The sequence below is a fragment of the Macaca fascicularis genome, chromosome 11 (genome assembly GCF_037993035.2).
Source record: "Macaca fascicularis isolate 582-1 chromosome 11, T2T-MFA8v1.1".
NCBI lineage: Eukaryota > Metazoa > Chordata > Mammalia > Primates > Cercopithecidae > Macaca > Macaca fascicularis.
This window is the reverse complement of record NC_088385.1, coordinates 53,803,655-53,827,186: the sequence shown is the minus strand read 5'-3', so window position 1 is coordinate 53,827,186 and position 23,532 is coordinate 53,803,655. Positions and strand designations below refer to the sequence as shown.

The following is a 23,532-nucleotide window of genomic DNA, read 5'->3' as shown; positions in this document are numbered from 1 at the left end:
AGCCAGGGTTGAGAATCACTGATATAGCTCAACCTGCTGCCTGCCTCATTTACAGAGAGAGGAAGGAAAGTGATTTGCTGAAAGCTGCAAGGAGACTGGCAGCAGTATGCAAGCAGGGACTTCTACATCCTAAATCTAGTACTTGAATCTTCTTGAAAATTTCTTCTACAGTATTCTGCCTCCAATTCTGTTCTATAGAAAGTGCAAAAACACAAGTAGAGTACTATCAAGTAGGTGATTTTCATTCAACCTAGAATAATTCCAAATTGGGATTAAAGGTCAACTAGCAAGTTTATTTTAGTTTTCATTTCAAGACCTGAATCATGATTAATCCAAAAGATGAAAAAATTCTATCTATGGTGAGGACTCTGCCAAAGGAAGACAAACAAAAGTCGGTGTGTGCCCTGAAGTATTATATACTCGTAAAATTATTATTATTATTTTTTGTAGAGACAGGGTCTCACTATATTGCCCAGACTGCTCTCAAGCAATCTTCTTGCCTCAGTTTCCCAAGGTGCTAGGAGTACAGATGTAAGCTGCCATGCCTAGCCATTAAAATTAAACAGATTAATCAGAGGCATGAAGTTTAAAGAAGAGAAGAAAACAAAATGAAATAATAGGAGTGGTTGTAATGAATGCTGGCCTTGGACTGATTCTAAAGATGATGCCCTTCTGTTGTAAAACTCAAGTAATGAAAGCTTAGGAGAAAATGTAAAGGGCCAATAAATATGTGAAAAGATGGTAGGTCTCACCAGTGGTCAGAAAAATAAAAATTAAATTGCAATTTAATAAAAAAGATTAAGAAAAAGTAAAAAGATGATCACACAAGCCTGGCGAAGATGTGGGGAAAAACACAATCTGATGTACATTTGGGAACTGTGTTGCTTCCAGAAAGAATCTGAACAACAGGAACGTGTAGGGTGCAAAAGATTCTGGGAGAGGAAGTCGTTGGGAAACATCTGTCATCAACTGTCATTGCCATTTAGATAGCTGAGCCAGCATATTTAGGTCCTTGTGTAGTGAGCATGGACATTTTCTAAATCAGCACCTGAGAAGCTCAGCAGCACTCGGGCTACTTTCCCTGTGTTTTGCCTCCTGCTCACATCCAGAGTCCACTCCAGCAGCAGATCTCAGGGTTATCCAACTGGAAAAAGCAATGCTTACTCAGCCGGGTCTATCTGGAAATCCTCATCATCTTGCAAGTCAACAAGCCCTACCCTCCTGGATAGCAGACTTCCCACCAGGTTGGTTGCTGCCTACTGTTTACTGAGGGCATAGTACTAGGTATAGCATTTCACTTGCTCATATTGTCATTTTGTCCTCCAACAATCCTACAAAATAATAATTGTTTACATCCTTATTTTATATACGAGAAAACTGAGGTCCAGAAAGTTTAAATGTCTCTCCTAAGGATACCCAGCATGTAATTAGCAATAAAGATCCTCATTTTTCTGGTTTAGGAGTCTTACCCAGATGTAAATGAGTAGTTTGGGGAATTAAGGCGTATTTACTTTTCTACCACTTTCCTCCTTAGGGGGACATTGTATCTGAACAGATTCTTGTGGAACTGGCTAGTGGGTGGGAGGCTAGCCCAGGTCTAGTGACACCTGCACCTGAGCCTGAGTCCCCAACTGGCATCCTCTTATCCCTGAGGCACTGCATCCTTCCCTGCCAGGGTCACTGCCAGCCCCTTCTGCATGTTGGTGCCTGTGCCACCTCCACTGCCATTGCTGCCACCTGCTGGAGTCTGGCCTCTCTGTCCAAGTTGGTGTCGGGGGCCATACCAAGGCCCTTCTAGTGCTCTAACTTTGATGCATTATACCCTCTGCTTCTTCTGGGAAAATGGTCACAATTTCAACATGTTCACCCCACTTTACTCTCTTAAATTTGGGCCCTTAGGGCTGCCATCTATCAGTTCCCTCCCTGTGTCCCATGGAGAAGAAGAGAGAAGCTTTCCTCCTCCTATGGCAGAGTTTATGCTGTCCCTTCTCTCATAGACTTGCCAGGAGAGGCAATACAATAGTTCATGGATACAGGAGACACTTTGACCCCACCAAGATTCCCAGTCTCTTGATATGGATGTGGCACAGTGCACCTAGGCTTATGGTGCTTGGCCCAGGCATTCACCAATCAAACTTTAGGAGAATCTTTCATGAACATGAATCAACAGTGAAAAATATCAAGGTTGATACTGGCCCACCCCTAACTTTGAACAAAGAATCAGGGCACTTGGTATCATGAAGAATTGCTTCAAGGAGATTAACCAAGAAAATCAGAACTTCAGGACTTCCCACGCCTGAGCCCAGGCCAGGTAACTGGGATGGGGGTAGGGGACCATCCACAGGAGCCCTCTGACATTATTGGGGCATCCCCTGTCCAGAATGGGCTCCTAGGAGGCAGAAAGGAACAGGTCTTGGGGAGAAGGTGCCACAAAGGGAAGGCTGCGGGCCCCGGAAGCAGAGGAAGCAAAGCCCTAATGTGTGTTTGCACGAGGTGGAGGAAAGCAAGTTTACCTGCATGAGAGGCAGAGGCTGAGAAATTAAAAAAAAAAAGGTTGGAGGTAAAAGAAAAGGAACATGCTCTAACAGGAGAGATTTATTTTTTCTTTTAAACATTTTACAGAAAAGATAGAGAAGTGGGGAGGAGGGAGAACAGAGAAGTGAGGCCGATGGGTCCCTTGTGGGAAGGGGCCCCCTCCGAGGAGATGGGCACCCAGGGACCCTGTGAGGAGGCTCGACACCTCCACTCTGGGGCCTGGGATGACGGTCATCATGGGCAAGGCAGGTTGAGAGGCACGTTTGCTGATGCTTTTCCGTGACTTCACCTTATCCTGAGCACCAGGTCAGAGGGCTGTTCCGAGGGAGCTGGGGAACGCCTAGAAGTCTGTACTTTCCCTTAGGCACCCACTTTTCTTCCCATTAAGCAACTTGCACCCCTAGGCTAAGGTGTCTTCAACACAAAGATTACCTCAAGGTTAATTATTTAATTCTACAAACAAGAAAATTACCGTAGTAAAGGGAAATGTGAATAATCTATCTGAGAAAACAGCTCTTGACTTTAAAAAGAGAAAATGGAAAACACCAAGTCTTACTTCAGCTATAAAAATGGCCCTTTTTTGATAAAATTTTGTATTTTGAAAAAGAAATAAATAAAATGGTCTTTGTGGACTCCTGTGGCCAAGCAGAAAGGGCACTGGACCAGGAGCAAAGCATTTACCTTCTGGCAATGGACCTGTCACACACCTGCTGGGTGACCGTGTGTAAGCTGTTTACTCTCTGGTCTTGTGAACTCCTCTGTAAAATGATGAAAGGATATTGAAGTTCCCCTCTGGATTTAACTTTCTATTTGTGTTATAAGTTTTTAAATTAAAAATTGTACAATGCTAATGGCATCATTATTAGAATATCTAGAAAGTATTTCCCAACATTGACAAGAAAATGAAGTGGCTGTAAGATTGCGTTTGTCATAATACGTGTTAATTCACCTGCATTCTTTTGAAAGCCACTGTCACTTTCCATCACTCCTTTGATCATGCACTGTATTCACTCTTTCTCCTGGTAACTTTTTCCTTCCACAAATAGCATTAAAGCTGCTTCTTACTAGAATCTTTTTAAAAGGGGCAAAATATTTTCTCCACAAAAATCCAACTAGGATCGACTATTTTGGGTAAAGCAATGACAAAACAAATTTTAAGATACAGTTTTGAGCAACAGTTTCCACCCCCTCTGCACATAATCATATAGTCACCCTCGTGCATTTTACTTGCCTTTGCATAGGTCTCCATGACCTCAGGCCTTAGTCCGCTAAGTAATTTTCCTCCCATCAAGCCCATTTCTACCAATGCTGCATGCACAGCATTACACACTTTTTCTTTTCTAAAACACTGCTTCCACCCTTCACCGTCTGTATTTACGCAGAATAAAGTCCAATACCTTGATGAACCCTCAGACCTTTCTTTCCGCACTGGTCTGTGTCTCTCTGAGCAGCTTGAGCAACCTGCACTCCCTTACACAGCTTGTTTCAGCCTCTCAGAAGATTCCCTGTTCTAGGCACATTCCAGACCCTCCCCACTTACTTGAAATATCTCCCCCACCCCGCCCCCCGTTCACTCTGTCAATCAAACCCTAGTCATCTTTCCAAACTCAGGGGAGACCCCCACTCCCCTCTGTATAGGAGCTTTCCCTGAACTCTGCATCTTGAAGGGTGCTATCTCTGCTTTGTAAGGTCCACAGCCTGAAGCGGCAAAAGAAATGATCAAATTAGACTCAGCGATATTTCCCAATGGGGCTTGGATTTCCTTAGCAGGGTGAGTCCATTTTTAGTCGGCATGAGCATAAGGTCTGCCTAAAACATGGTCAGATGAGACAGGAGTCAGAGTACAAAAGGAGTCCCTGCCCAGTCTCCGCGGTACAGGGCTGGGGAAGCCTAGGGCAAGCCAGCTTCCTGGGAGTTGGAGAACGTGAGGAAGGGGCAGAGGCTGTGGGGCCTGGGATTGAAGGCAGGAATTCAGATTGCACCAGTGGAGGCTGCTGTGGGTGGCTTCACCTTCACTCACCAAGTGTGGTCATCTGGGTCCCAACTCTTGTGGCTTTCTACCTTCTACCACCTCCACCCTTCAAAAAATCTTTTTAGAGTAATTAGAAGAAGTCTGGTGAAAGCTGAATTCCCTAAGGCCCTAAAGGTATGGCTACTTGGGTTTTTTCCCTCCAGGGTACAACATAATTTACTCTTAATCCTTGTTCTAATAGGCAAAAGGGAGCTTTTTGACACTCTGCAAGTGGTTGTTTGGCTGAGGCCTGATACCCACAGCATTCAGGTGACTTGCCTGGGTGATAACGAAAATGATAATATAATTAACACATTACAGAGCTCTTACCATCTGGTAGACACTGTTGTAAGTACTGTCACTCATTCATGTTTTTAAAGCTCATAAACCTTCAATATAATGTTTACCATTATCATTCCAGTTATATAATTGAGAACACTTTTAGTGTCAAAAGATTAGCTGCTTTGCCCCAAGTCACACAGCTACTAAGTGTTAGAGTACAGCCCAATAACTAAGGTTTTCACTTTCTTTTGTTTCAACTTAGAGGAAGAGCCTTCGCCAAACCTTTTCTACCATGAAGCCAGGGGAGAGAAACTCACATATTTATAGGAAGCAGAGTCTTCAACACTCCCCTGACTTTTCCTCTTACGGCATCCTCTGGGATCTTAGGGCCTCTCATTACCTGAAATGCAAAAATGGCATGTTTAATTATTCATTTTCCATCACTCTTAATGAGGGGATTAACTGTCTAGTGGAACAAAAGGAAATAGTTCGATCTTCAGGCTGCATGGAAGTGATAATCACTAAAACCTCCACTCAGTTTAAGCAGACAAGTGAAAGGATTTTACTGATCTGGATGCAAAGGGGCCATAGGGGTCACTAACTGAAGTCACATAATGGAGCAATGACAATGAGAAAATAAACATGTGCTAAAAATAATATTTCCTTAATTATGTGCACAGGTGCTCTACAGGAGTTTTCAAAGCTCCTTTAACTTACCTGATGTCTTAGGGCTTTGAGCTTGGGTGGAGAAAGGGTAACAGGGCTGTGGCTTGCCGGGAGGACAGAGGAGGAGAGTCTGTGGGCATGGGGCAGGAGTCAATTCTGTCTCAGGTATGGAAGAGCATGAGGAAAGTAGAGGCTAATATAGAGATCTATTAATCACAACCTCAAGAACAACTGGTTCATTTTTCATTACTTGGTTGATTGGTTTGACCAAACGCTGCTGTGGGAATGATTCATGAACTATTCTGCTGCACGGCATGTAAACACAGCCTTCTGATCTAGACCTTTGCTATTAAAATGGTCATAAATAGCTGTGAATTACTACTGTTGTGCAACTCGTGACTTCATCGTGGCTTCTGGCAGAGCAGATGGGAGCCACATTCCAGGCCCTGCTGCAGTGCCCGTCTTTCCCGTAATATTTAATGAGCACAGGGTGGTTGGTGCTGCACAGATGACAAAATGGCATCCTCCTTGCCCTGTTCTCTTCCAAGATAAGACATTTTTAAAAGGCCATAAAGCCTTGAAAGTCTCCCCACACAGATACTGCGTGACCTATAAATATGCGTCTGCTCAAAATATGGCAAAATGCGTCACTATTAATAACTCCAAAGAGTCATGGGGATTCAGACAGTCCAATTCCTCTGCCAAAAGTTCAGAATGTTTGCTTAGTGCTTTGATTTTTTTCTTAAAACTCTGTTCTTGGTTTGCATCAGTACATTTTCTATTTAGATACTCCACCGAGTATGTGTCAAACTTTATCTGTGCCCTTACTAGGACATAAGAGAGCATACAAGACAGGAGTGGAAGGCCTTTAACGTTATTGGGGTTTTAAAAACTGTGCTTGCTTCACAAATATTTTCCATTTCTCTCTACCATAGCAACCATTACCTTCACCATATACACAAGAATGGCTAAAGGGAAAGTGAGGAAACTCTTCTAAGTTACTTATACCGATAATTATATTGTATTATTACCTATTTCTTGAACAATAACTGTTTCCAGGCATGGTGCTCCTGTATGTCATTGCTAAGCCTCAATGTTAAGTTAATAATCAATCCTATGCACTAGGTGTTACTACCATTTCACACACCAAGACTCAGCAGTTAAGTGACTGGCCCATTGGACACACAAGTGACTCTCAGGACTGTAACCCAAACCCAAGGAAGGCTCTTTAGCTTGTGCCATATGAAACCACCAGTAGTCAATCATCCTGACAAAAAATGGCAATTTTATGGTTCAACCTAATACCAAAATATGTTGCCCTGGAAGGAAATCTAGACTCTCCTCCTGATGTCACAAAGACTATTTGTAGACTGCCACCATGTTGCAGGGAAAACTGTAGATACAGTACTGGGGGTAGAGGGATAGCAGAATGGGAATGTAGTTTATTATCTTTGCAGCAATTATTGTTATTATTACAAGTAAAGACATGATGTGAAACTGCAAAAAAGTGGCAAAGCCTGTCAATATATCTACATTTTTGGATACATGCTATCTGAAATATATTTACATTTTTAATATACTTCCTTTTTTGGATACATTCTATCTGAAAGTTTCCACATGTAATCATGCTCACCAGAGTTTTCTAAGCATTGAAATGACTTCTAGTATTTAAAAGCTAATGATGTTAAAATATAATTTTGGTAGGCCATGTGTTTTAATGAACAGGTAGTTGATGAGTCTATAACATGGATGTATTAAAAGGATAATTTGGTAAGAGCAATTTAGTTTCTTGGGAACTACTTGGGAGTCAATAGATAGAAGCTATTGTTTAGGACAAATGATTTTTCGAGTTCTCTCTTAGAAATAATACATAATAAATTCAAATCTTCCTCTTTTTTTTTTTTTTTTTTGAGATGGAGTTTCGCTCTTGTTGCCCAGGCTGGAATGCAATGGCGCCATCTCGGCTCACTGCAACCTCCGCCTCCTGGGTCTAAACGATTCTCCTGCCTCAGCCTGCCGAGTAGCTGGGATTACAGGCATGCACTGCCACGCCCAGCTAATTTTGTATTTTTAGGAGAGACGAGGTTTCTCCATGTTGATCAGGCTGGCCTTGAGCTCCCAGCCTCAACTGATCTGCCTGTCTTGGCCTCCCAAAGTGCTGGGATTACAGGCGTGAGCCACCATGCCCAGACCAAATCTTCCTTTTAATTCAGTTTTTTCCATGTGATCCATATTATAGTTTTCCCTATATAATCTCCACATCGTCAGAATGGGAAAGGGGGCTCATGATAATAATTGTATGTAATATAGAATGGTTACTGAACAGTGGGTTGTTAAGTACGTAAAAATTGGGGAGACTTTGTGCTACAAGTTTTGGGGCAAAAGATAAACAATAGGAAAAGGCTCAGTCATTGAGTCTTAGAATGAGATTTCAGGCACTGAAGGAATCTCATTTTACTGAAAAAGAAACTAATGAACAAGAAAGCCCAATAAGTGACAGCTTCACTCACTGGTGGTATCACAGTGACTAGCATTTGGTTCTCTTGACTCCTGGACCAGTGCTCCTACCCACCGCCCAGCCCCACCCCAAACCATAGGTTGGTTCCAAGTAAACATGTCTTCTCCTTGAAACCATCTGGTATAGATAATAATAATAAAAGATGTGCCTAACAAATAATTATATTACAATACCAAGTATCCTAGGTGATATATTTAAGATGGAATGGAATAAAATAGATTCTTTATATTTGAAACAAGATGATCAAATAACTTTTTTTTTTCTTTTTTTGAGATGGATCTCACTGTCACCCAGGCTAGAGTCCAGTGGCGCGATCTCAGCTCACTGCAACCTCCACCTGCCGGGTTCAGGCGATTCTCCTGCCTCAACTTCCTGAATAGCTGGGATTATAAGGCATGTGCCACCAAGCCCAGCTAATTTTTTTTTATTTTTAGTAGACACGGGGTTTCACCGTGCTGGCCAGGCTGGTCTCAAAATCCTGACTTCAGATGATCTGCCCACCTCGGCCTCCCAAAGTACTGGGATGACAAGCGTGAGCCATCTTGCCTGGCCAATGAAATAACTTTTAAAGTCAACTTTTAAAGGCCAAGTGAAGAAGACATAGACTTATTACCACAATCCAGTCTGATTGGTCTTTCTTAGGGCCAGAAACTATGAAAATATTTCTTTTCTATACTACTTTTTCTAGACTTTATGTTTACCTCCTGTATGGAAGACATCAGATTTGAGATACTTAAGAGTACACTTGATTTCAGTTTCTGACTCAATATTTTGAATGGAAATCTGAACCAACACAAAGTTAATGATAGCTTTACTATATTACCTGTGAACCAAGCAAAATAAGTGAAAGGGAGAAGAAGTACTTTAAATGCAAGAATTCCTAATATCTTTTTTAGTATAATGATAAGCACATATAAGAAAAAAGAAGACAAGAATATTCATTGATGGATGGATGGATGATTCAGTTGGTTTCTACATTAGCAATGACTCATGCTGTAAAATTGGAATGTTTAGAAAATAAATCCTACAATTGTACCAGAAGAGACAAGAACATAATATGATAGAGATCCAAGCATGTCAAAAACATCATTTTATTTTCTTTCTGTATATGTCTTTTGAGTGCTCTGAATACTACCCTTGCCTTTAATGATATAGGAAAAGGAAATAAAACGTTAATCACAGTCTGCCAGGAACTGTGGTCCTTTCTGAATCAAAATAAATTCTTCTTAAACAGTATTTATGAATAGTCCTAGATTCAAGAATTTCTATTATCCTCATTGGCCTTAAATAGAATCTGTGAGAATGGCCCTTTTTCCAAGTAAGTGAACATTGTTCAGTGCAGCCACTTGGAGCCACTGAGTTTATACACCTGTACCTGCATTGATGCAAATGTGCTCTCTTCCTTCTGTGTCTTCATCGGAAAGTCAGCTTAATGAATGGCATGGAATGGATTGGAGCCTGAGAAATTGTGGGCTGATGCTGGAGGTGCCCAGATGGAATGGGAAGCAGGGCTAAACTAGAAAGTCCTTTTCAATTGCTGATACTGGCTTCTTTAATCAACACTTTATGAATATGACGGAGCCATCTCTAAGTCTTTTTTTCCTGGACTAAGGAAAAGCTAATAGTAATTTCCTGTCTTCCTCATGCTCTTCAGTTTTAGGAGATCTCATAGAAGTGCAAGGACACACGGAAGTGCAGAGGGAGTGGCAAAAAGGAAAAGGAAGGTTTTTGAGGAGATGTTATCTGAATATTAGCCCCAGAAGTTTTCAAAATATTCATTCTGAGAGAGGGAGAAGGAATATCCATTAAAATTATATGTAGAACGTGTATCCATTCAAATGAATGCTGTCACTGCTAGTGTGAGAGCAGTGAGTATAACATCACAGTGGAGACAATCCCCGCTTTCAAGGCATTTACAATGGACAGAAGAACTTATGTAGCATCTGGTGTATGGAGTGTGAGAGCAAGGAAAAGCTTTATGTGTGACGGTAAGTAGCCCTCAAAAAGGGGATAGTAAGTGATCTGCTACTGAGGTAATAGCAGATGTTCCGGTGCTCCTCCTGAAATAGATTACGACTGATGCCCAAAATGGTATCGTGAATTGTTATCCCTTGCTGTCTTATGTGGCCTTCTCACTGCTGTGCTCTTCTAAAGTGTTACTGGAAAAGTCAGCAAACTCAGTATTTGACAGTGTGAAAGTTTTTCAGATCCCATTCTTTCTTGATGGGAGAGAGAAGGGCCAAACTGAAGCACCTTGTTCCCAGGGGAGAAGGGGACGGGGAAGTTCATTGGTCAGAGATGATTGGTTGCTGGCAATCGAATCTCACTCAGATTAACTCAAATTAAAAACAGGAGTTAACTGGAAAGATTAAGCCAGCAATTTTGCAGACATCCACCAGCAGGAAACAAAGTCCAGCTAGACTTCCTAGCGACCAAAGCTGGGAAAGAGAGAGTCAGAAACTTAAGTCGATTGGTCTCTAGTCTCTGACTCTTTCTTTCTCTCCTTTGTTTTTTGACTCTTTCTCTTTTGACTCTCTTTGCTTTTAAAAAATATTATGGCCGGGTGCAGTGGCTCACGCCTGTAATCCCAGCACTTTGGGAGGCCGGGGTGGGTGGATCACAAGGTCAGGAGATCGAGACCATCCTGGCTAACATGGTAAAACCCTGTCTTTACTAAAAATACAAAAAAATTAGTCAGGCATGGTGACAGGCCCCTGTAGTCCCAGCAACTGGGGAGGCTGAGGGAGGAGAATGATGTGAACCCGGGGACGTGGAGCTTGCAGTGAGCTGAGATTGCACCACTGCACTCCAGCCTGGGCGACAGAGCAAGACTCTGTCTCAAAAATAAAAAAATAAATAAAAAAAATTAAAAAATAAAATAAATAAATAAATAAAATTATTAATTTCCTGTGAGTGCTGCATACTCTTTGCTTTTTAAAAGCTGGTCTGATTTCCTTTGTCCACAGACTTTGGCTTCGTCTGTTTATTTAAAATCTTGCTCTTAAGTAGCTTTGGTTGTCCTTGGCATTGGCTTGCATTGGCACCAACCTCAGCCCTGGCTGGATGGGAGCTCTCAGCTGCAGTCCACAGTCACTGACTGTAGTTTCTGTAGCTTGGCTCAGAATCATAAGAGAGAGTCTGATTGCTGTGGTCCACGAGTCTACCCCTGGTCTCATCGGGGTGGGCAAGGCAGACATGGGGTGGGGACAGGGCCACTTAGGCCTGTCCTTTCCAGCAGTGACTGTGAATAGCAGGAATTCTCTGAGATGGGAGATGGGGAGGCAGCATAAACTCCCCAAAGCATGTCAACTACTACCCAAAAGCAAATGCCTCCTGTTCACAGACTGGTATGGGGCAAGACTTACTTGGAAATGGCAATACCTTATTTGCTATGGCATAAAACCAAGGATAGTCTTTGGAGCATGGATAACAATTTGGAGCATGGGTGACAATTTGGTTTCTGGTTTTTCTTCTACAAATTGCACAGAAAATAAACTGCTGCTCTAATGGTGGCACAGCCATCACAGGGAATCTTTGGGTGAACTGAGGAGACAATGCTAGGGATTAAGGTACTTTTCATTCATTCATCCGATTAACTGTAGCAAGCACCTACTCTGTACTTTGTGCTAGAAGAGCAGAAGAGTCGTATATCCTCCAAAAGTTTACTGTGCCAATTGCTCTTTGCAGTTTGTGTTTGTTGGCTCTTCACTGAACCACAATTTAGATTTCACCACTGAGAAGTTCCCAAAATACTCTTGGAATCCATTGTACATAAAAATTTCTAAAAGCGGAGTATTAACAAATTTAGATACACAAACAATGACAATTTCTGGCTCTGAAAACTAAGTTCAGTCCAGTGCCTGCAAACCAAAACTAAGCAGAAGGACTAAAATAAACAAAATATTATCAGCCCTGCCTTCCCTTCTTCCCTTAGGCGTGGCTTTAATGTGGGCTTCCAGTCATGAGGAAACTCCGTGTGTTTGCTCTAGGCAGATGTTTATATGTGTTTTGATTCTTTAAAATCTAGGGATAAGGAGCTGTAAGAAAAAGGAAGAGGGTGTTCATTTAAGAAGTTGTAATTAAATGTGTGTTTTGAGGGATGTATTTTCTACAGGTACATTTATCTTTATAGACATAAGAGTTATTTTAGGTATTTCTAGTTGATACAGATAGCGAATCAAATTAGGCCTCAGGAGACTTCAGTTCAAGTCCTGACTCTGCCAATATAAATGTAAATGTGGGTAAATCCCTTGCTGCCCGTGATCCTCTCCTTCTTTGCTTTTTTTGCCTAATTTACCAAGTTATTAAGGGAATCAACTGAGGGGCTAAATGTCAGGGCTTTTTGAAAGTTGCAAAATGTCATTTAGTAAGTGTTTGAATTTGACTGGGTATATTCAGTACTTAATTGAAAAAATCAATATTGCTGCCTGATCTTCTACTAAAGAAATCATATACAGTCTTACATATCTATTTTTGGTAATTATTTAATCAAATTCCATCTCAAATATATTTTGAACCAGCATAGTTAACTTACATAGTGGCACTATTCCAAGATTGTTTTCTAATATATATAATAGAAGCTAATTAAAGCATTCACATCTCCATTTGTTAAAAATACAAACACATCTCCAAAGCAGGTAATTATTAAACAAAGCAAGTAGTATCTGTAATATCCTTTTAATGAAAAGTCTACTTTTAAATATTGGCTTCTCTTAAAGCAATAGATAGATTTTGCAAGTGAATCCAATCCACAGACTTGCTAAGCTAAGCCCAGATTATGTTTATGAAAGGTATTGTGTTAGGTGCTGCAGAGTGACAAGATACAAGAAAACTGCCTCTGCCCTCAATGAGCTTAAGAGGACAGGATACAGGGGAAGCTAAATATAGTTGAATTAATTTATGTGAACAACTGTACACATTACATTATTATTATTATATCTATATATCTATATATAATATATACAATATATAACGTGTATTATATATAAAGAAGATAAGTAATCCTTTAGTCCTAAGATAAAGCTACATCAGTTTTAAAGATGAACAATTATTGAAATCAAAGTTTATCTAATTAGCTCAAATAACATTTATATTATCAGAGCATGTTTATCTAATGTGTAACATAAGATACAGATAATCTCTAAATAGCAATGACACTAAAATATTCCTAAAAATCTAAAAGTATGACTAACTATGGGATATGATGCTGTACAGAAATGGGTTTTTCATGGGGCTGGAACACTGAAGCACAGGCGTAGTGCTAGGAATGCTTAGACACCGACTCTCCTCGCTCTTCTCCCCAAGATGAGAATGTGGTCTTCTGATATAAAACTTGGTTCAGAAACAAGGAGAACTCGATTATTGTAAGCATTTTCTTAAACTGAATCATTAAATATAGAGAGTGTTTATATAAATGCTTCTCTGGCTAGGAATGTAAACACTAAATATAAAGTATCTGAGACAGAGTGAAAAAACCAAGCTTTTCAGATCTGTCTGACCCACAAATGGGCCAAAAATTGGAGTTACCAGAACAAGAATTTATAATACTTATGATTAATACGAAAAATAAATAGTGAAATGATGAATAAAAAGGAAAACTTCACTAGAAAGTTGGAAACTGTGAAAAAATTACATATATATTTTAGAACTCTAAACATTGAAAAAATATTTGAAATTCGGAATTCAAATGGATAAGTTTACAGCAGATGACACACAGCATAATTAGTGAATAATGGGCTGGATCAGTGAGCTGGAACCTAGATAAATAGGAAGTATCTACTTTTGAAGCACGAAGAGAAAAAAGAATGGAAACAATGGCAAGAACAAGATACATATGAAACTTTTCACATATATATGATTGGAGTTCCAAAAAGGAGAGAGAGAATAGAGGAGAAGCAATATTCAAAGAGATAATGCATAAGATTATCTATGTATTGATGTAAGAACAAGGAGCAAGATAAACAAAGAAAACTGTAGCTAACCACATCATAGTCAAACGGTTGAAAACCAAAGATGAAGAGAAAAATCAAAAAACAGCCAGAAGAAAAAAAAGAAATTAGCTTCAAAGAAGCAACAATAAGATTCACAGTTGATTTATCAACATATAGATGTAAGAAGAAAATGCTATCAACTTTAAGTGCTTAAAGAAAATAATTGCCAACCTGGAATTATATCTTGCAATCATATCCTTCAAATATGAAAGTAGAATAAAGATGTTTTCAGGAAAACTAAAGGATGTTCTTCAGGCAGAAGGAAAATAATCTCAGCTTAGGCAACAAAGCAAGACCTTGTCTCTAAAAAAAAAAAAAAAAAAAAAAAAGAAAGTGGGCACAGTAGCACACACCAGTAGTCCCAGCTACTCAGGAAGCTGAGGTGGGAGGATTGCTTGAGCCCAGGAGGTTGAGACTGCAGTGAGCCATGATTTTGCCACTCCATTCCAGCCTGTGTGACAAAGAGTGAGACACCTGCCTCAAAAAAAAAGAAGAAGAAAAAAAAAAAGACAGAGAGAGAGAGAAAGAGAGAAAGAAAAGAGAATCTCAGACAGAAAAATATGGAAATGAAGGAAGGAATAAAAAACACTGGTGAGGGTAAACATGGATATTTGCAAGTTACTATTGATTACAAAAGGCAGTAATTATAACGTACTTTGTAGTATAAAATATATGTAGAACTAAGATATGTGGCAAGAAGAACAAAATCAGGAGGGATAAATCATTTAAAAGGTCTAAGGGTCTAATAGTATCAGAAGAGTGGCAAAAATAATTTGTATAATTCTGTAATAAATCAAGGACATATATTGCAATCTCTGGGATAGCCACTATTAGAATTAAAGAAGTAAAACTTGCAAGTTTTTAGAATGAAATCATTGAATAATAAAAAAAAGTAGAGGAAAGAGGGCAAAAAAAGAGCATGAAATGACAACAAAAGGAATATAAAAGAAAAGAGCTCAACAGAAAATGAAAAATAAGATGGTAGCTATAAACCCAGTGATGTCAGTGATTACACTGAATGTAAATAAGCTAAATTTGAAGTAAAATACTGTCACATTAGATAAAAAACAAACCCAAATCTTCAAATCTAATAAAAAGAAATGTTTAATGTGAAAGGAAAGCCAAACATACCATGCAAACACAAACCTGCCCCTGCTCCTAAAGTTGTCTAGCTATACTAATATCAGACAATGTGAACTTTAAGGCAAGAAACATTATTAGAGATAAAGTGAGACAGCTCATAATTATAAATAAATAAGTCCAATAGGAAATGAGTACAATCCTAAATCTTTGTGCACCTAATAATACAGCTTCAAAATAAATTAAACAAAAATGGACAGAATGAGAAAAAATGTACAAATCAGCAATCACAGTGGCAGACACTACTGCATCTCTTTCAAACATGTAGCAGAAAAAGTGAAAAATAAAAAATTCATAAGGATATAGAAAATATAAACAGTATAGTTAACATATGTAATCTAATGCCATGTATGCAAAATTGCACCTAATGACCACTTCATATTCACTTCAAGTATACAAGAACATTTATTAGAATCAACATGTCAGAACATGAAAAAAGTCTCAACAATTTCAAAATATTGAAATCTTTCAGAACGTCTTCTCTGACCACAATGGAAGTTAAGCTAAACATCAGTAACAACAATAGGAAAAACCCAAGTGCTCAGAATTAAGCAATATACTCTAAATAATCCATGGGATAAAGAAAAAAACCAAAAATTAGTTTTTAAACTTAAATAATAAAAATTACATTGGAAAAATCATGTGAAAAAACTAAAATTGGTGCTTAGAAGGAAATATATAGTCTTATATTCCATATTAGAAAGGGAAAAGCCTGAAAATCAATGATTTAAGTGTTAATTTCAAGAAAGTAGAGAAAGCAGGAATCAAACTTACAAAAAGAAATGGTAAAGATAAAAGCAAAAACCAAGGAAATAAAAATCAAACATATAAGAAAGACAATAAAGCCAATGTCAGTTGTTTAAAAACATCAAAATCTAAAGAAGACTGATACAAAAAAAATACAGAAAACAAATTTGCAACAACAGCAATGAAAAAGGAGATATCACTATAGATCATACAAGCGTCAAAAGGACAATAAAAGGAAACTTAAAATAACTTTATGCTGATAAATTTGACAATTTGGATGAAATAGACAAACTCTTTGAAAACACAATTTACCAAGACTGACAGGAGAAGAGATGAAAATATCAATAATTTAGGATGTATTTTTTTTAAAATTAAGCCATTATTTTAAAAAAGAAAAGCCTGGGCCTAGAGAGTTTATCAGTGAATTCTTCCAAACACTTAAGGAAAAATTAACAGCTGTCTTGTATAATTCTTCCAGAACACAGAAACAGAAGGTGAGCTTTCCAGACTTAAAAAAAATTATAATAGCATAAGCTTGATTTTTAAACCCTGACAAGCATTGTGAGAAAGAAAATTGCAAGCCCATATTTCTCATAAACATTACTTAAAAATTCTTAACGAAATATTAGGTGGAGTACAAGTTTAGTCCCAGTGTGCAAGTGTGGCTTACCATTCAAAAATCATAAACGTAATTCACAGAAAAAGGAGTAAAATCATATGATCATCTCAAAAGCAGAAAAAGCATTTGATAAATTCAATATCCATTTGTGATGAAAACATGTAATCAATTAAGAGCAGAACTTCCTTAATCTCATAAAGAATATCTACAAAATATCCACAGCAAACATCATTCTTAATGGTAGCACATTGAAAACTTCCCCTTAAGATTGGAACTGGGTCAAGAATGACCACTGTCATCATTTCAATCCAACATTGTAGAAGGAGGTCTAGCCAATGCAAAAGGCCAGAGAAAGAAAGAAATGTCATGGAGACTGGTGAGCAAGAAATAAAATTGTCATTTCCAGACAATAAGATCATGCACATTCAAAATTTCTAGAGAATATAAAGATAAATTCTTAGAATTAATAAGAGAATATAGGAAGGGAACTGGATATACAGTCAACATATAAATCTAGTTGTATTTGTCTATACTGGCAATAAACAAATAGAAAATAAAACATATTTACAATAGCATCAAAAAACTCAAACACCTAGAAATAAATCTAATTACAGATGTGCAAGATCTCCAACTGAAAACTAAAAAATATTATTGAGAAAAATTAAAGGAGAGATAAATAAATGGAAGCATATGCATCATTATAATTGGAAGACTCAATATTGTAAAGATGTTAGTTCTCTCCAAATTAGTACATTCATCCATGCAATTTTGGTCAAAGTCTAAGCTATAGGTTCTTCTTTTTCCAGAAATTGACAAGTTTTCCTAAAATTCATATAAAATGTAAAAGCTGGAAATCACCAAGACATTCTTGAAGAATAAATATAGAGAACTTACACTATGATATATCAGAAACTATTATTATAAAGTTATGACAATCAAAACTGTGTGGTACTGGTGCAAGAACAGATAACTGTCCAATGAAACACAACAGGGAATCTTGAAGTAGATCCGCACATATATGATGGCATGATTTATGATAAAGGTGACCCTGCAATGCAGTATGGAAAAGGATAATCTTTTAGATAAATTGTGCTGTGTCAATTCAACATTCAAGTGGAAAAAAAGGTATTCTAATGTTTATTTCACATTACACACAAGAGTCAATACCAAATGGGCTGCAGAAATAAATTGAAAGATGAAACAAAATTTCTGGAGTAGAACATCTTCATGACCTTGGAGTCAGCAATGCTTTATTAAATGGAAAATAAGCAAATGAAAAAGCATTAATCATAAAAGGAAAAAATGTGATAACTTGGCTACATTAAAACTAAAAACTTCTGTTCCCCCAAATTGAGTGAAATGGCAACCCACAAGGTAAGAGAAAAATATTAATATATATTAATTTATATCCAATGCAAACACACACATATATGATTAAAAAACACAAATCTAGAATGTATAAAGAACACCTACAAGTCAATAAGAAAAAGCTGAACAACTCAACAGCATAATGGGCAAAAGTCTCATAAAAGAGGATGTGTAACTAAACATACAGAAAATTGTTTATTAATTCTCAGGGAAATGCAAATTAAAACCATAATAAAATAACACTTGCTATCCACCAAAATGGCTCAGATGAAAAAGATGGAAAATAATAGGTGTTGGCAAGGATGTGAAGGAGTAAGAATTATCATATACCACTTGTGGGATAATACACTGATACAACCACTTTGGAGAAGTGGGAGTTACTACTAAAGTTGAACATGTGCATAACCTGTAACCCAGCAAACAGATTTCAAGGCATACACCCCCTAGAAATGTATGCATATGTTCACCAAAAGACATGTATTAGAATGTTCACGGCAAAAGTACTTGTTAGTAGACAAAAATTGGAACAACCATTTGTTGGACGGTTGGAACAATGTTCCAAATATTCCAATATTGTTCCAACAAAATGGCCCATGAACAACAAAATAGTTAAACCAATTGTGATACAGTCACAGAATTTGGGCTGTATCGATGGCAGTGAGAATGATTTACAACTACATACGAAAGTATGGATGAATCTCTCCAACATAAAGATGAGCAGTAGAAACCAGACACCAAAGAGTATATACTCCATTTATACAAAGTATAAAAACAGGTGAGCTAATCTATGTTGTTAGATGTCAGCAGAATGGGTACCACTGGGAAATGAGTGACTAGAAGGGAACAGAGGGAAATTTTTGGAGAGCTAGTAATGTCCTGTTTCTTGATTTGGGTGATGGTTACAAGGGTGTGGTTGCCTTTGCTCTGCTACTCCGCTTCTATGCATGGTACATGATTCTTGCCTCATGATTGTCTTTGCCGGATTTTTTTTTTCCATCAGAAGGATTGGACAGAACTTAATTTCTGCTTAGGTAATTGTTCAGTTCACTTTCAATATACATATTTATGTTGATTTTATTGAGGCTCTGCAAAATGCCTGCATCTCATGACATTCTTCTGCACACTGGCTTTTTTCTCCACGTGGCTCCTCAGCTGTCTGATAATGTCTTTCTGATAGGAGTTCTCTGTTCTTTGTCCATTTGCCTCTCTTGTGTGTGATCACCATTCTACCATATTTATGATGTGTTGTCTTTGCATTCTCTGTTAGTGGGCTGATAAACGAATAGAGAGAGATTATCTTTAATAGAATGGGCAATTTTCTGATTTGGGCAGAATCATGGGGCCATTGTATTTCCTGTTTATTAAGACTTCAGGCCCAGCACTGTGGCTCACACCTGTAATCCCAGCACTTTGGGAAGCAGAGGTGGCTGGATCACTTGAGATCAGGGGTTCGAGACCAGTCTGGCCAACATGGTGAAACCCTGTCTCTACCAAATATACAAAAATCAGCTGGGCATGGTGTGTGTGCCTGTAATCCCAGCTACTCAGGAGGCTGAGGTGGGAGAACTACTTGAACCCAGGAGGCAGAGGTTGTAGTGAGCCAAGATCACGCCATTGCACTCCAACCTGGGCGACAGAGCAAGACTCTGTCTCAAAAAAAAGAGAGACTTCACTGATTAACTGCTTCATGCCTTCTGCCTGGGGATGACAGTGTCTTATCCAGCCCATCCAAATATTTGGTCTTATTGGTAAATGTATCTCTTTTGTGACAATGGATTTGTTATGCACAGTAGCTTGATACCACTAAATATTCAAGTCATCAAATGAATTACTCTTCTTTATTATTTCACATTCACCAAACATACTTGGCTTCCCAAAGCTTTCTTGCAGCCAGAGAATAAATGCCAGATAGGTAGGTATGGTTTTTGGTGTGTGTGTGTGTGTGTGTCTGTGTGTGTATGTGTGTGTCTGTGTGTGTGTGTGTGTATATATATATACACTTTTTTTTTTTTGAGACAGAGTCTCACTCTGTTGCCCAGGATGGAGTTCAGTGGCGTGATCTTGGCTCACTGCAAGCCCCGCCACCCGGGTTCACGCCATTCTTCTGGCTCAGCCTCCCAAGTAGCTGGGACTACAGGCACCTGCCACGATGCCCTGCTAATTTTTTGTTTTCATATTTTTAGTAGAGATGGGTTTCACCTTGTTAGCCAGGATGGTCTCCATCTCTTGACCTCATGATCTGCTCACCTTGGCCTCCCAAAGCGCTGGGATTACAGGCGTGAGCCACCGTGCCTGGCCTTTTGGTTTATATTTTAAGTCCCTCTCCATTTACAAAATTAGCCCTGGGACACCAAAAATACCAAGTTTCTGGACCTGTCAAGCTGGGCTAAGTCAATGTTATAAAGGTGGCCCTGTCTGAAGATCCTATTGCCTATCTTTCACCCAGATACGCCCTACAAACAAACACATTAATGTTCATTGGGGCAATGCATATTCTGTTTCTAAAAATGCAGCCAAGGAGCCAAGGTTCCCAGAGCCTTCCCAGGAAAGGAAATTGAGACAAGAGGAATTTAGACATCTAGGAGTTTTAATAAATATTGAGTGAATGGAAAATTTTACTTTGAGATATACATGGACAATCGTCATATTAAGCATGTTTTCTATCATCTGGCTGTTTCCATGAAGCAGGAAATGTCTGTGAGCAGACTCATCCTTCAGCAACTTGTTCAGATTTGCACCTGACCTCTTCTATACAACAGCTGCCAAGGAAACCTACACTGATTTCCTACCATGTATTTTTATCACAATGCAAGAGACAAGTAGCAGCATGTCAAAACTGCTCTCTGGAGGAAGTGATTATTATTATTTTTTATTTATTTTGCTTTCCCTGTAGTTCAAAGCCCCTTTGGGTACTCTCCAGTGTGTTTTGAGATTGCTGACCCTTACTCTCTACTAAAGGTCACTGAGGTTGCTCCCCACAACATGCCACCTTCAAGTCCCTAGGGGTTTTGAGAATCCTAGGCATGCAGACCCGTGAACTCATTCCAGTCTGCAGCAGCTGAGAGAGAGCACCATGGAGAGTAAGGCAGAGCTGAGCGAAATGAGGACCTGCTGGACTCTGGTACAGCCAGGCTCGGGGGAGCCACATAATTAGTACAAACATTGTGTTGAGACACCTCTCCAGCTCTGTTTATTTTGCACATAAACCTAGCCATTAGGTTCAACAAACATTTGTTAAACATCTGTGCTGTGTCAGACCACATCCAAGGCATAAGGGCAATAAGGCAGTACTCTTTTACAGCTTTATAATTCACCAAAGCACTTTTTACATGTTTCATCTCAGTCAACTTTGTGAAATTAAACAGTGCACATATTAGTACTGTGTTTCCATCTTACAAATGGGAAGCTGAGAATCCAAAAGGTTGAGTCATTTACCTAGGGTTATACAGTTAATAATAAATGGATGTTCTGGAACAAAATCTAGGAATCTGATTTTTTATTAAATACTCTATTTGGCATTTAATTAAGTGTTTCAGTTCCTTGGTATGTGCAGGAGAGAGACACTACTTCCCTTGCTTATAATTGTTTATTGTGAGTGCCACAGAAAAGATGACCGATAGGGATTCATGTTAGTATTGCTTAATTCTAAGAGATAATTTTCATCTCTGACCATTTAATGGGTTTCCCCAGATTATATTTTTATTTGCATACAATTTACTTTGTTGAATCAGATTCTTTTCCAACAAAGTGAGTAAGATCTAAAATTTTGAATTGGAATATTTGGAATTTTTGAATGCCCAAAGTAGATATTTTCTGTTGCAAATACTTTGGCTCATGGTTTTATCCAATTTGGAAATGAATTCTACACTACCTTATATCCTATAATTGTTTCTAATAATACTACAAATTCCTAGAGGAGAGTAACCATATCATGGCTCTGGGAGTGTGGCCAGGACTAACAATATTTGCTGAATGGAATTTAAATTATGGTTGACCTTGCTACTCCCTAAATGGGAAGCATTAGAACTAATTGTTAAGCATCAATCCAGAGCAAGGCAGACTTCTGTGAGAAATCTGCTTCTACCACTAATCTTGGGCAGGTTATATAAACCAACTAAGCCCCATGGCCCTCATTAGAAAATGGGGATGCTAATGCCCATCTCTAAAGCCCTTTATAAGAATTAAATGAGAAGCCTGGTATATGGTGAGAATATAATAAGTGGTAGGTCTTATTATCAAGACCACTTTCTTGGGTCTTTCGTGACGTCCTTCTGTCTTCTCCTATATTAATGTGATGTTTCTTTTCACTGTCACAAACTGAAAGATCAGAGTTCCAGAGCAAATTGCCCATGGAGCAGCCACCACAGAGGGCCTTGTGTTTGCTGAAAATAATTGAATAAGTATTTGCAATAGTGCTGACTGTATAATGGAGAGAGTTGATTCTTTTCTCAATTTTATTTTGTTTAGTGTTAACGTTGGTTGGTGAATAATGGCTACTTCAAATTAGATATTACTTTGAATAATTAGATTCCCTTTATAAAGCTATGATAAATTAATTACTGCTACAGGAAATCAAACTTTTTAAAGGGCATAAAATAGGACTCTGAATGCTTCAGATAGTTCTCTAAACTGGGTTTGTTAAATATTACCCGTATTTATCAGAGAGGCAAAATTAACCCCGGTTTTGAGGGATATAATAGCATTTAAGAATTCAATCAGATGATCTCTTCAGGCTAACAATGAGCAAAATAAAAACTAGAACACCTGCCATTTATGACCAAAATCTCAAGAGATAACTGTAATGCTAGATGCATAGTTTTGACACACTGAGTTTTTTAAAGCAAATTTTCATCTGCTTATGTTATTCCTAAAGCTGAGAATATTAAAGTATTTAAAAAGAGGTCTGCTTGTTTCTCTCATTATATAATTATGACAAAGAAAAAAGACCATCCTTTTGTAAACTTCTCAGCTTCCTCACTTCAATGGGTTTATTATTTGAGCAGAAATTGTAACTTACCAGGGAGATTGTAAACAGCATTCTCTGATTCTTTTTCCTATAACTTCCTTTTTTTTTTTTTTTTTTTCCGTAAGCACATAGTACAGAACTTTTAGAAAAAAAATTTTTAGTTGTTATTTTTCTTTTTGTTTCTCATTGAAAAACCAAAAGCAGTGTGGGCAGGGGGCCATGCCACCTTCACCAAGGCTGGACTAAGAATGTGCCACCAGGGAGGACTCATAGCTATTGGAAGTTGGTCACACCCAAGGTTGCTGAACCCTAAACATGGGAATGTGGACAACTGGGCAATAAGAAATACGTAAATGTCTATTATGTGCCTAATTTTAGTCAGACTTGTATGGCTATTGCAGCATTTATGCATGGCGGTAATTCTCAGTCTAAAGAATAGCGCCTGGCACACAGTGGGTGCTCAGTAAATATCCGCCAAATAAACAATGCAGAGCTAAAGCAGGACAGCAATTATCATGCCTCAAAACAGGGGAGGTCTGAGTCACTTCCTGCCTGAGAAGCCAGAAGAGGGTTTTTCTCTCTGAAAGTACAGTAGTTGATTCCGAAGTAGGAACCAAATTAAGCAGAAACATTGATGCACATGACTTTAAAAACTGTTAAGTTTTCATTGTACTTTTTCTTCTCACAAAG

At 38.5% G+C, this 23,532-nt stretch overlaps 1 protein-coding gene across 17 annotated transcripts in view; it reads right to left on the bottom strand.

The window, feature by feature from the left end:
* The window catches only part of PCED1B (PC-esterase domain containing 1B), a 155,381-nt gene that overhangs the window by 125,731 nt on the left and 6,118 nt on the right, over positions 1 to 23,532 (bottom strand). For 11 of the 17 annotated variants that reach the window (XM_074006682.1, XM_074006685.1, XM_074006689.1 and 8 more), the window contains exon 2: positions 5,146 to 5,228. The exons of the other annotated variants lie outside the window; for them this stretch is intronic. The gene's annotated coding sequence lies outside the window, so the exon portion shown is untranslated. The remainder of the gene's footprint in view (positions 1 to 5,145; positions 5,229 to 23,532) is intronic. 17 annotated transcript variants of the gene reach the window in all.